General features: G+C 37.8%; 1 pseudogene; it reads right to left on the bottom strand.

Moving 5' to 3' along the window:
- Positions 1-2705: 2705 nt before the first annotated feature.
- Positions 2706-2963, bottom strand: LOC149560313 (protein RADIALIS-like 5 pseudogene; annotated as a pseudogene).
- Positions 2964-10384: the final 7421 nt, after the last annotated feature.

Here is a 10384-nt window from a genome sequence, read left to right as displayed (position 1 = left end):
GACTTGATTGTGGTCTCACTAAAATTCATCAAGGGAACTCATCCTTGGTTTCATTGATGACATCCATCGGCATAGCCATAGCTATCAGTAGAAGGAAAAATGGTGTCCCCACCGGTCTAATTTACTATGTTGACATTAAAAGAATTGGAGAATCGTTTCATGGACCTAAAATTAGAGTGATTTAACTTTTATAAGTAAAATTTTCATTCTTTTTGAATTTATTGTTAGTGTATATATATATAAAATTTAAATGTATTTAAATATTTTAGATTTTCTTTTATTCAATTTATATAATGAAGAGGATTTTGTATTAGGTTGTTAATCTAAAACAATTCATATTCCATGATTTTTTTTGATTAGTCAGAAATTATGTGTGTACTACAAATGTATCATAATTTAAATTCTCTTAAAAAATATAGCATATTTTTCTAATTTAAATATATCTATTTATATAAACTTTGAGATATTTCATTTCATTAATTAAAATGTAGATAATTAAAATTAAAAATATCTTTTTTATAACTTTACAAATCTCTATATATCCAAATCAAATACATCTAAATTTGTATCCTAAATCTATTAAAAAGATAAAACTGAATCTATTGTGTATATAAAAAAAAAAGAATTGTAAGACAAACCAAAACAATGTTAACAAATATTTAAAGTAAAATATATGATGTTTTTCCATATGTTCAGAACATATCATATATATCAGCAACAAGACATTTTTTGAACTTTTTAACATAACTTTAGTACAAATGCAAGTTAAAAAATGACAGAAAATGATCAACAAGTATGAACAACTCAATCATCTTGTATTTGATTGTGTGGAAACTTTTACATAACATTTCAAATCACACTTGGTCATGCATCATGAGGATAACAAGATTATTTTGTTCTTTCAACGACAAGTTTACGAATTATAGATACAAATAAGAAGTTTAAAAGAGGATGTAGAAAATTAACAGATCCAAAAGTTAAACTATAGATTAACTTTGTATAGTTCTTGTATCAAAGAATATAAGAAACATGCTAATTTGGGTATTTCTGTGTTTTAGATTAAGACAGATAATAATTTGAAAGTCTTAGAGCATGTTCCTGTGCCACTGCTTATCTTTTTTTTGGCTAGCAGTGGCTGGTTAACTTGTTTAGGAAAGAATTGTGGCCCCATGAATATATATTTTGCTGCTAAGAAATTGAAATCTGAATTAATTAATTGAATAGTAGTTTTACACACAAAAAAGTAGAAATAAAGGCTTTAAAAAAAAGGGAAATAAGTTTGTGGAAAGCAAGCCACTGCAAATTAAGCAGCTGCATGGGAACGCAAGTTAGCTACTTCATTATTCATTCCAATAAAATAGATACAACCTACTTTTTAATTATGTAAACTTACCATTACACTTTCAAATTAAAACCTTCTATTGACCCAAGTGCTATTTTTTGGATATTTTAGAGACAAAATGAGAATATGTATTCTATTTCCTATTTAATTGACGCACCACATAGAAAATAGAAAACATATTCCTAATTTTCTATTTCTATTCCAGACTAATGTCCTGCAAATTGAGAATAAAAATTAAAATATATCTATTTAAAAGTTGCAACTATCTCATAGCCCATTAGAAAACTCAAATCTACACTGACGAATGAGATTAACCCATATAACATCAACTTTTAATGGGTAAACAGAACATATGTACATTATAGAATAACCAGTTGCAATACAGGGAAGTGACAAGTGGGACAAGGGAAGGATTCAAATGCTTCTACAACTGTAGATGCCAAATCCAAATATAGGTATTTCTAAAATGTAAATCATCCATGTTTGCCACTACCCATCCATCTTTTTGTCTGGTTCATCACTTCCTCACTTCTGCTTCAGTGCAGCTTCATGTACAGTAATCCCTGTAAATAATGCATTTTTTTAGTATCCAGAATAGGAGAATCAACAAATAATTTTGTGAAATAGCATTTGAATGGGAATAAAGCATTACTCTTCTCCATTTTCAAGAAAAAGACATCAATTATATCTTTAGCAAAGATGGCTAGCCACTTAAAGTTTGGTGTGCAGGGGATGTTTATAGATATTCTCTTTTAGTCTACTCTCCTGAACAAAATAAGTTTGAAGGGAAGATTAATTAAAATTAATTAATTAGTTGTGTTTTATAGTCTATGATATCAGGAATCTGTTTTCTGAATGTACTAATGACCTGCAGTATATGAAACTCCATGTACTTCCAGTATGCGAGGACTTGGTAGGAAGAAATATATGCAAGCCTTTGACTGCATATAATTTCTAGTCATTCTGAGATGCTACATGTAAACAGCCAGTACATATATGTACATGACAGGATTTACTCAAAGACACTGCATAATGTCAAATAGTACCCTTAATCTCAAAACTTGGCAGAAAGGGATCCTTCTGGTGATAAGATTTTTCAAGACCATAAGCTAATATTTTAGACTCCCCTTAAAGCTATCGCATTTCTATCAAACTCCCGAAGTAAATACTTGTAGAGACTATCTAGCAAAAATATGGATGTCCATAACATTAAAAACGAGGCAGAAAAACAGTAAAACATTCTCAGCTTCTTGAACTATAATTATGATTGCTCTAGAGCTCAATTTAGACAGTTCAATAACAAAAACTAGTGAAAAATCAAGCTAGCATGAGTTTTTAGATATGCCTGCCTCTCATTTTCTCCCTATTGGCCTCCATTAGAAGTAGAAGACTTGTACTTGGGGAAAGGCACTTGGTCTTCTTCAATACAGCTCAAGTCCTCTAATAGAACCTGATAATGCCTTTTCACTTCTTCCGAGGATTTCCCATCAACCATGGCTGCCACATTTTGCCAACGGTCAGGAGTGTCTTTGTCATAGATAGCTATGGCGTTCTCAAACAACTTATTTTGCTTGGCCGTCCAGCCATTTTTTTCAGATGATGAACTCTGATTACCAGCCATGTTACTAGTTCAAGCCTTCAAGTAAAGAAATTTAGAAAGATTTTGGGGTTGAAGCAAAAGCCTAACTGGTCTAAAATGAAAGAGTAGTCAAAGCATTCCTAATAAACAGACATGCTCAAAGACAATGCAAATTTAAGAAAATGTATGTATACTGACTTTTTTTAGATGCTTAAAAGCTCTAAACAAAAATGTATAAGACTTCCTACAACTCCAGCCAAAGCGCATATATCTAACCTGTTAGAAAATCAAAAGATGGGAATTCAGAATAGATTGAGTAAAAGCTAGAAACCTGCAAATCAAATAAGACCTGAGAGTATCTTAAGAAGAGATATGAATAAAATTCACAAGCGAAATGCATGCAGGATAGCCACAAGGTTCTGAAAACAATTATCAAACAGGAATGCTATATGAAAGGGGACTAACAGATTGGTACAAAAGTTAAGGCTTTGCAATTCAGTCCAATGCAGGGGGAAAGCTATACCATACTTGGGCGAGCTGGAGGGTCCTTATAAATGGAGTGAAGCTTCGACTGTGGAATGATGAGCCAGCTGTTAGAATCTGTGGTAAACTAGTGGCAAGAAAAATGTGTGGCTCGTCTCCATGAAAACTACACTATGGATTGGACAAGAAGAATACGAATCAGAACAATCCTCAATTGAACAGAATCCACCAACAGGATTCCCTCCTCCTCAATCACCAAATCTGCAAAATACTTTATTAGAATTAGGCAAAAAACAATGGCAGAGCCCAAGAGTGCTGCCAATCAGGATTCTTTATCGATCCTCACAATAGGGCCTTGCAAGCTTTTTCCCATCGAGTGGTTAATATCCCGATTGTTTTGACAGTTTTATATACCAAGACTCAAGTGGATTGATTTGTTTTTGTGGATGTCTACTTCCTAGGGTATAATACATTATCTCCTAGGGTTTCTCAGTATGTTGGTGAAAATGCTACTACTTTACACTTTACAGTTGCGCAGCTCGGAAAAAAGGCCTGTGTGTACCGAGAACAGGGATAATTTTTTATCACCGGCTATTTCAAGTCTTTTCTATATGAATTTGTAAGCTACCTGATGGCCAGCTGCTTTGTCACAGGAATAATTTAGTCTTCGTCACTCCACAATGTTTAGCAAACAACAGACATCATTTAAGCTTGTCAGAACAGATAATTTTACCCCATGGATGTATTGAGTGGTCTCAAACTCTGAAATGTTTTTTTGGTGGGGCAGGGAAGGTGAGAATTTGTGAGATTCAACAAGTGAAATGATAATTACTGTTTTACTTCAATAATCTAGCAGAATAAAGTGCAGCAAGGAGCTAATAAAATCAATGATGTATTCAATCATTATCATATGCTATTATCTTTCTACATTGCAGAAAACTTTTATTTAACACTTTTCGAACCAGGCATCCACGACATTGTGAGAGGAGTCTTTGGGGGCACAGACAAATTCAATATTGATACACTTTTTAGCTTTACACTTGAGTATTTGATTGTCCCAAAAGTACAGTTGAGTATGTCTGAACAGTAGAATTTTGCAAACTTTCTTAACACAAAACCTTATCGTGATACCTGTATTGGGTGCATATGGGAAATCTCAGCTCTGTTAGGGTTTCATATTTGCATTTTTTCGTAAATGTCATTTTGTATCAGAAAGTAGGAGCCCTCTGTTTTTATAAGCATTAATACAACAGCCCTTCCATTTTGAATCCTTCGGGCTTCAAATGGCTTCTACCTTTCATTCCTCTGTAATCGTTGTTATTGGTGTTTGAAGTTTCGATGGTGACGTACAATAGTACCTTCATCCAAATGTTCCTCAAAATTTGTAGGTAAAGTATTTTAAAAGGTTTTCTTTTAATTGCTTTGTTTAATTTTTAATTTTTTTAAAGGTATGTCTTATGAGACACTACTCCAGGTTGTACCTCGTATTCTAGATTTTGATAGTACATGTTATTGGCTAGTTAGATATTTTGTGAGTAAGATTGCATAGAAAAAGCATATTAAAAGATTCGATTGGCTTGGCCTAGCCTTGTATAAGAATCATATTGCTTGTGTACAATATATAGTGAATATTATTTTTCTTTCATTTCATTGAAACTAACCATACAAAGGTAGTGCTTAGCATTGGCCCTTGGCTAATCTATTTCTTAATACTTGTTTTCAAACTACGTATATAAGAGTTTTGTCATCTATACTAACAAGTCATTTAAGAGGAGGAATATTTGTCTCTAACACTTGGGTTGGACCTATGGAGAATGTGGAGAAGCGTTGGCTGCCGGCTGGGCTAGGGTTTTTCCCCTAGCCTGTTCTTGGTGTTTGATCTTTACTATTTTTTTGTTCTGTTTGGATTGCTAGCTACTGGACATAATTTGCGTCGGTGTTTTTGGAAATCTTCTGCAGTCAATTTTGGATTGGGGTTTTATTGTTTGCATGGCAGGCCCTGGGATTTCTTCTCCGTTGGTGAGAACAGATGGTTCTTCTCCAACTATGCATGCAATGCGATATGAATCGTTTTATTCAGGGGAGAGCTCCAAGCTGAAAAAAGTTAATGATTGTTTTCCGCGTAGCCATGATCGCCCTGTTCTGGTTATTCCTCCAACGGCTGTAATGGAGGACATTGATTATTGGACCAAGCATGCTTTGATATGCAAATTTCTTGGAATCCAGATTTCCCTATCCGCTCTTGAGGCATGGATCCGCCGCTCATGGCAAGTGGAAGGCGATATGGAGATCATGTTGGCGGGGAATAGTTTTTTTTTGTTGTATTCTCTTGCATGTCTGATCGGGATCGTGTTTTTGAAGGAGGCCCTTATTTCTACAACCATGTGGGGTTATTTGTCAAACCTTGGCATTCAGGTTTTAATTCTGCTGAGGATCTCCCTTCAACAGTGCTAGTTTGGGTTCGCTTGCCTCGTCTTCCCTTGGAATTTTGGCGTGAAGACATCCTTCGACAAATTGCTGCTTTGTTGGGGAAGTCGACTGCGATCGCACATCAATCCCTCGATAAAAAGGTTATTTCTTATGCTAGAATTTGTGTTGAAATTAATTTGAATAACCCATTACCAGATTCTTTGAAAATTTGGATGGGAGATTTTTCTTGGGTACAACAGTTAGATTATGAATCTCTCCCTTTCCGTTGCCGGATTTGTCATGAGTATGGTCATTTACTGCGTCAATGCCCCCGTAACTCAAGTTTCAAAGGAGTGGATGGTTCTACAGCTAGCAATAGTGGTGGTTTGGCAGATACTACAGGGAAAGGACAATCTCAAATGGCTAATACTACCAAGGGGATGAATCCGCAAGATGCTACAGGTAAGGGTAAGGCTCTCCTCTCCTATCTCTTTGAATCCGTGGTCAAAAGAGGCCTTTGAAAGAAAGATTATCTGATTCAGGTTTTAACCGCTTTGAGGTGCTGGATAGTATGGTTCTAGAGGAGGGTATTCATCCTCCTATCTCTTCTGATCCAGTTTGCCCAGATGAGAGATCTGTTCCTAATGATGCTTGTGGGGCATCCCAAGTTGTAGTAAATCAGAACTGTGAGGTCCTTGTAGCTCCTATGACAGAGGCTCTGGTGACTCCTACAGTGTTGGAGGATAATGATGTTGTTTTAGCTGATTTGGTTAAGGATGTGCTACCATTAGGTAAGGGCAAGGGTTCTCCTCTCCCCTTGGGGTTGATGTCTCGACCCTTTAAGCAGGCTTCTTCTACTCCTCCTCTAAGAAGTGGGCGCAAAACATACCAAGAGAAGATTAAACTCATAGGAGATATATTGATTGAGTCTGGTTCAGTGAAACCTTTGGATTCTCATTTTTCCAATTCTACCCAATGATGATTATTCTCTCATGGAATGTAAGGGGGTTGAATAGCATCCCTAGACAAAAGGCTATTCATAACTTGGTGGTTGATCATAGCCCTGATATTTTTTGTATCCAAGAGACTAAGCTCTCTGTGGAGTCTATGGTCCAACATGCCTCTAGTATTTGGTCTCGTGGCCAATGCCAGTGTGTTGGGGCAACAGGCAGTGCGAGTGGTTTAGCTATATTTTGGGATCCTCAAAAAATTTCTCCTCTTGGCTGGATGTCTTCTCGCTCATCTCTCTCTATGGTAGCTTCTGCTCTAGACTCAGGAGAGGTAATCATGGTTACTAATGTGTATGCACCTGTTGATCTTGTGGGAAAGGAGGAACTTTGGGAACATATTCAATATGTTAGAAATTGTCATCCTTATCATCCTTGGGTGTTAGCAGGGGACTTCAATTCAATTTTAAGTCTAAAGGAGAAGCATGGTGGTTTGGCTAGATTGGGGCCTTCTTCTGCTCTTTTTCGGCAACATATATCTCTTTTGCATCTCTCTGATGTTAAGCCTTCTAATGGTCTCTATACCTGGAATAATCGCAGGACTGGTGTTGCTGCTATCTCAGAACATCTGGATAGATTTCTTGTTTCTTGCTTCTAGGTTAGTGGCACCCTTACTATCTCTTCAGAAATCCTTGATTGGAGGGGTTCAGATCATTGGCCAATCAAATTTTTCGCTGTAGGGGCTTATGTTCCGAAGCATCCTCCTTTTAAGTTCCAATTGATGTGGCTTCAGGACTCCTCTCTTCATGATTGTGTTTTCTGTTGGTGGAAAGATGGTGCTCCTGCATATGGTACTGCAATGTTCTCATTTTCTAAAAGGCTTCAATATGTTAAAAGGCAACTCAAGATATGGAATAGGGAATGCTTTGGGAACCTTCACTTTATGAAGAGGCTTGCTCAAGAAGATCTTGATGTCATCACAAGGGAGATTAGAGATCGAGGTTTCTCAGAGGATCTTGGCAAGGCTGAATCCCTTGCTTCTAGAGCTCTAGAAGAATGGGAACTTCGAGAGGAAATTTTTTGGAAGCAAAAGGCTAGAGTTGATTGGCTCTAGGAAGGTGATCGTAACACTGCCTTTTTCCATAAAATAGTGCAATCTCGCCGGAATTAGAGCACTATCTCTTCTTTGGTTAATTCTCAAGGTATCCAATTGAATTCCTTGCTAGCTTTGTTCCAGGAGGCTATTTGGTACTTCTCTACCCTCTTCTCTGAGGACTCTCCTCCTGCTGATAATGAAGAAGATCTTATTTTGTCCTGTATTCCTTCCCTTATCACTCAGGAAATGAATGATTATCTCATGCATCCTATTTCTTTGGAAGAGCTGGAGGAGGTGGTCTTTGGCATGCCTAAAGGGAAGGCTCCTGGTCCTGATGGCTTTCCAGTTGAATTCTTTCAGGAATTTTGGGACATCATTAATCATGATTTGTTGGAGGTGGTTAAAGAATCCTATGCTAGCAAGCAGATGCTTCAAGCTTTGAACTCTACATTCTTGACTCTTATTCCTAAGAGAGAGGGTGCTAATCAATTGGAGTTTTTTAGACCAATTTCCTTATGTAATGTGGTTTACAAAGTTATTACTAAGTTGATTGCTGAGAGATTGAAAAGGTGGCTTCCCATTATTATCTCAGAAGAACAAGGTGGTTTTGTTGTTGGCAGAATTTTTTTGGATGGGGTGGTTATTGCTACTGAGGCTATTCACTCTATGGCTACTTCAAGGGAGAGAGCCATGTTTGTTAAGCTGGCTATGGCTAAGGCCTACGATAGAGTTAAATGGAGCTTCCTAAGGAGTATTCTTCTTTCTTTTGGATTTAGCTCTGACTGGGTGAGTTGGATTATGAGTTGTGTTACTTCTGCCTCTTTTTCTGTTCTTATTAATGGTCAACCTTCTCAACTATTTGGTGCTTCTAGAGGCCTCCGCCAGGGTGACCCTCTCTCCCCATATCTATTCATCATGATGGCTGAAGGCTTGGGCAGATTCATTAAGCATCAGGTGTCCCAGAATTCTATTCAAGGCTGGCGGTGGGGTAATGGCTTACCTTCTCTTTCCCATCTTCAATTTGTTGACGATTCTGTTCTTGTTGGTCTTGCTAGAATCAAGGAAGTTGAAGCCTTTCGACATGCTTTGGACGTTTATTTGGCAGCTTCAGGCCAGAAAGTTAACGAGCACAAATCTTCCATTTACTTTTTTAACACTCCCGATTCTATTCAGCACAGGATTGTTGGTATCCTACAGTTTCAGATAGGATCACTTCCTTTGACTTATCTTGGCATCCCTATTGTTGTTTCCAGGCAGCCATGTCTCTTCTGGAAAAATTTGATTACCAAGCTTCAGGATAAGGTAAATCATTGGACTCATAGATGGCTTTCTACTGCTACCCGGGTTACTCTTCTTCAAGCTATTATCCAAGCTCTTCCTACTTATCGAAGCATGGTTCACACTGCACCTATTTACTTTCTCAAGGAGTTTGATGCTCTTTCTCGACAATTCCTTTGGAGTGGTAATTTGTGTAGTACTAAATGGAGCTTGGTTAATTGGGCAACTATTTGTAGGCCTAAAAAGGAGGGTGGTCTTGGTCTTCGATCTGCTCTATTGAGTAGTCAAGCTTTGGCTGCTAAATTTTATTGGCGATGGTGCTCTGGACAACATCAACTTTGGGCTCGTATTATCACCCATAAATATTTTCATGGTGTTGATCCTTGCTTTGTTTCTGCACTTCCTCTTGAAGGTCGTGGCTCAATGGTTTGGCATACTTTGAAGACAGGTGCGATGTTGGTAAAGAGGGGTCTGTTTTGGATATGTAAAGGAGGTTCTCAGGCTTTGTTTTGGTCTGATGCTTGGGATGGATTCCCTTCCATTTTATCCATATACCCTCATCTTTAGCCTCTTTATGACTCTTTTCTTGCCGCTGGATGGGATAAAGTGGCTCATTACAAGACTCCTTATCAATTGGGACCTGTTGTTGGTTACAGATGGAAGCATTCTTTTGATTGGCCTCCTAGAGGTACAGACATGGATCGTCAGGAGCTTTCTCAAATTCTAGCCTCTAGAGAGTGTTCTTCTTTGCTTGGTCCAGATGTTTTGGCTTGGGGCGGTACCTTGTCTGGTAAATATCATGTCTCTGCTAGGTATCAGGAGATAACTAGACAATTATTTGGGGATGCTGAGGTCCCTTGGTGGAAGCAAGTTCGGAATAAAGTTTCTTGGTCCAAGTGCAATTTTTTCATGTGGCTAGTGGCTCACAACCATTGTCTTACCTGGGATAATCTTTGTAAACGTGGATTTCAGGGCCCCTCTTATTGTGTTTTGTGTGGTAATGGAGAGGAGTCTGTCTCCCATCTGTTCTTCCATTGCTCCTATTCTACTCAGATATGGCACCTTTGGTGGCGTGCTTGGGGTTGCTCTTGTCGGCATGCTTCCTCTTTGCTTGAGTTCTGGGCCCGCTTAGGTACTGCTCCCTCCAAGTCTTCTTTTCTCCATGCTGCTTGGATTGCTGGCCCATCTTTCATGCTTTGGCATATCTGGTTGGAGAGGAATCGTCGCATATTCCAAGATGTTCGGCTTGG

The sequence above is a fragment of the Cupressus sempervirens genome, chromosome 4 (genome assembly GCF_028749045.1).
Source record: "Cupressus sempervirens isolate cs-2001-9-10 chromosome 4, ASM2874904v1, whole genome shotgun sequence".
Taxonomy (NCBI): Eukaryota; Viridiplantae; Streptophyta; class Pinopsida; order Cupressales; family Cupressaceae; genus Cupressus; species Cupressus sempervirens.
Note: the sequence above shows the minus strand (reverse complement) of the source record. Positions and strands in the feature narration are given on the sequence as shown.